The 3,935-nt window shown below is 40.4% G+C and overlaps 1 long non-coding RNA gene across 1 annotated transcript; it reads left to right on the top strand.

The window, feature by feature from the left end:
- Window positions 1-1,120: 1,120 nt before the first annotated feature.
- LOC133557070 (uncharacterized) lies at window positions 1,121-1,766 on the top strand. The gene is made up of 2 exons (XR_009807678.1): window positions 1,121-1,347; window positions 1,448-1,766. It is a non-coding gene; the product is annotated as an uncharacterized LOC133557070 (long non-coding RNA).
- Window positions 1,767-3,935: the final 2,169 nt, after the last annotated feature.

Here is a 3,935-nt window from a genome sequence, read left to right as displayed (position 1 = left end):
AGCTACATTAAACTATTTGTATATACTTGTGTTTCAGCTAAACAACGTTTCAAAAATTACCATAACAAACCTTTACTTAGCCGGGGGCTAAAGTGGTCCTTGCAAGTAATGACAGAGTATGTAGACAAACCAATATTTTTATGACTAAAGCAGAGAACAAACAAAGATGTTCTGGACATTTTTGAGCCCAAAGTAAGCAAATGTATATATATATATATTTTTTTAACAGCAATAGCGTCACTAAATAAGCTAACAGCCCAACCAATTTCTTCTTTGCGTTTTATGGTCATCTAGGTCAGTGTTGGGCCGCGAGACCTAGAGGGCCGGCAAAAAAATCTTCATCTCATCTGTGGTCAGTATGGGCCGCGGATGTACACAGTTGTAATTCACTTTTCCGCCACTTGTGGCGGTAATGACAATATATAAGAAATAGAAGAAGCCTGGAGCTAAAATCATGAAGATGTTTTTTAAGTGCAAATATGATGACTAAAGTGATGGAGCTCTATTTTCTTTTCGTTTTAATTTTATTGACAGTGTAGTTAAGAAACAATAATTATTTTTGTCTTTATTTTAGCACAACATCATTGTATGTAAATGTATTTGTGTCAGTTATTTATTAGTCCATTCTTAATCTGTATATTTGGTTATAATTTATTTTTCTAATCAGCCGAAACCTAACTTTTATGTGTTAAAAAAATACGATTATTTGTGATTAACACATACTTTCACATCGTTTAACAAGGTTGGAAAGTGTATGTAGGTTAAATATAATTATTGAATATGATTAAAATCGAGAGTAAGATTGTTAATTCAGTGTCTGTATTTGAATTGGAAGTGAAAATGTTGGGCCCTGAGGTCAAAAAGTGTAAGAACCCCTGGTCTAGGTGTCTTGTTGTCTGTCTTTCAGGTACTACATCAGGCCATGTTTGATTGTGCCAGACTTCTGGTTTGAGGGTCGAGTCTAAGGTTGCACAATTAATCAATTTTTAATCACAATCACGAGTCTGGCTGCTGTGATTAGACAACAGTGATCATCGGCAATATTACATTCAAAAATTGTCAATCTTCGGGACTATTCCAGTAAATCCCCAAAACTGTCATGACGCAGAGTCGAACCCGCGTTTCCTCAGCGGCTGGAGCTGCGGCCGCCTCTGCTGACAGCGCGCCAAGATACGCCTCCTTTGACAGCGCACTCAGACTTGTCCCCTCTCGTCCTGAGCGCAGCACGCCTGCGCAGCAACAAGCCTGTAGTCAATCAACAATCGACACATCTGAACTTGATGAAAGGGAGCGGCATAAAGACCAGCAGACCCAAGGAACCTTTGCCAGAACGTCGCTAACCTTCCCGTAAGCTTCACGTCTGGCATCCCCTTCCCCGTGATTTCCTCACCTTTGCTTTGCTCTCTCTCTGTGTATCCCTGGTTCATGTCTCTTTGTGTGTTCACAGTGACTCCCCTGCCTTCCGTGATCAAGCCTTGTCCTTCGACATCAAACCGGATTCCTGACTGCTCTCCTCGATCCACGACCTCCCTGCTTGGACCCAGACTACACTGCCTCGCTCCTCCCCACGACCCATTGCCTGTCCACGAACTGCCTCTTCGTCTTGCCCCTCGTGATTCGACGAAAGATTACAACCAACACTCACAGACAACAACCCTTGGTAACATTTACATTATTATTACACATAGTCACACTCATTCACTTAGAGTAGCATACACATGTCACATATTTATCAAAGGTTTAAAATAAACCTTGAAAGAACCGCAGTTCTGTCCTGGTTGTCGCCTCCTTCCCTTTGAACACAACAAAAACTGCTATTTTCTGGACCATAGGGTGCACCGAATTATAAGACACACTGCCGATGAGCGGGTCTATCCAGGTATTTTTTCATATAAAAGACGCACTGGTTAATAGGGCGATTATTGACTATATTTGAAATATTTCCTTGTGGTCTACATAACATGTAATGGTGTTTGTTCGGTCAAAATGTTGCATAGATTATGTTTTACTGATCATCAAGTCGCTTTCTGACAGTCGCTTCAGGATGTGCTGTTTTGTGGGTGGTCTTATTTACGTGGGTCACCTTCGACAGCGTCTTCTCCGTCATCTTTGTTGTAGCGGTGTAGCCTGCAAGGACGGGAGTGGAAGAAGTGTCAAAAGATGGAGCTAACTGTTTTAATGACATTCAAACTTTTACTTGAATCAACGACTGAGCAGCATCTTCTAATCTGTGGCTCACTAGTACAACAACACCGGTAATGTGTTCAGTGAAAAACCGTTCGACTAGAAATCTCTGACAACTAAAATTATGTGGGTGAATTATGTACACCCACTACACTGGTAGTTTTTAGTGCTTAGATAGCGAGATATAAGTAACAACTTTACACTGCTTTAAATTAGAAATGGCAACAGTGGAGAGCTAATACCCATATAAAGAAGAAGCTTATCGACGACTTAATCGTCACGGACTACAGTGGCGGAGGTGCGCAAAATTTCAGGACTAATGCCAATTTTAAATACACATTAGCAGGTACCAGAAGGTAAGAAAAGTTTTGCATAATATTGTGAAACAAAACGCCATATATTATGTCTGCTAATGGGTGCCATATAGACACGCCCTTTACGGTAACTGTAAAGGGCGGACAATCCGTCAAAGTCATACTAAAATATTTTGACAGATTTTTGAGTGCCGTGTGTAATGTTTTTGTTTTCAATGTAATATTTAAAGTTCTGGTGTTGATTACTGGCAGTAATATTGCAGTCTACACATATCTCTTATGTGTGACTACCATTTACTGGTCACACTTATTATTTCACCATGTACCAAATAAACTTGCTGCAAGGTCGGTAAGCACAACCAGAATTATTCCGTACATTAGGCGCACCGGGTTATAAGACGCACTGTCGATTTTTGAGAAAATGAAAGGATTTTAGGTGCGTCTTATAGTCCGAAAAATACAGTATTAGGAACAATAGATGCATTATCAAATCGGTGCCTTCCTTTGCTGGAGAGTGACCCACAGGGTGCAAACAGGCACGGAAATTTCATTTTAGCTATATTGTGCAGCCCTTGTTGAGACCCTTTAATTGTTGGTAGAATGAATGTCAGATGTCTGGTGTAACACACTTACACCTTAGGCACAATGTTAAAGGGTGCAGTACATGATCACAAGTTAATATTGTCATGTGGCATTTCCACAAAACAGTGGTGTTGCTATAATTACATACAAAATTCATGCGCAAAAACAGATACTTCTTTTTTCCTTGTTTTGAGTGAATCAATGTTTTTTCTGGAGCTTTCCACAAAACAGTCATCCTGCTGATTTGGGTTGCAATTGAATTGTTTTTAACAACCAAAATAATGGTTTGAGTTTGAAAAATGCATACTGATTACCAAAAGGGTTTTCTGATAATTGTCTACACATCTTACGGCAAACACACATGACGCCCAACAATGTTTATTTGCAAACAACAACTAATGCTATATAGTGTCAGGATGGTCCTGAAACTGAGTGAAAAAAGATAAGTTTTATAGACATTCCACTGAAATACACCTAATCTTAATTAAACCTACTCAGTGGCCTAGTGGTTAGAGTGTCCGCCCTGAGATCGGTAGGTCGTGGTTCAAACCCCGGCCGAGTCATACCAAAGACTATAAAAATGGGACCAATTACCTCCCCGCTTGGCACTCAGCATCAAGGGTTGGAATTGGGGGTTAAATCACCAAAAATGATTCCTGGGCGCGGCACCGCTGCTGCCCACTTCTCCCCTCACCTTCCAGGGGGTGAACAAGGGGATGGGTCAAATGCAGAGGACAAATTTCACCACACCTAGTGTGTGTGTGTGACAATCATCATTTGTACTTTAACTTATTCCATCATGGCTCAAAGTTTTCATTGTGCTACAAAGTTAGATTTTTAAATGGTTTATCTAGA

The sequence above is a fragment of the Nerophis ophidion genome, linkage group LG08, assembly GCF_033978795.1.
Source record: "Nerophis ophidion isolate RoL-2023_Sa linkage group LG08, RoL_Noph_v1.0, whole genome shotgun sequence".
Classification (NCBI taxonomy): domain Eukaryota; kingdom Metazoa; phylum Chordata; class Actinopteri; order Syngnathiformes; family Syngnathidae; genus Nerophis; species Nerophis ophidion.
The sequence above is the reverse complement of the archived record's forward strand: the minus strand, read 5'-3'. Positions and strand labels throughout refer to the sequence as shown.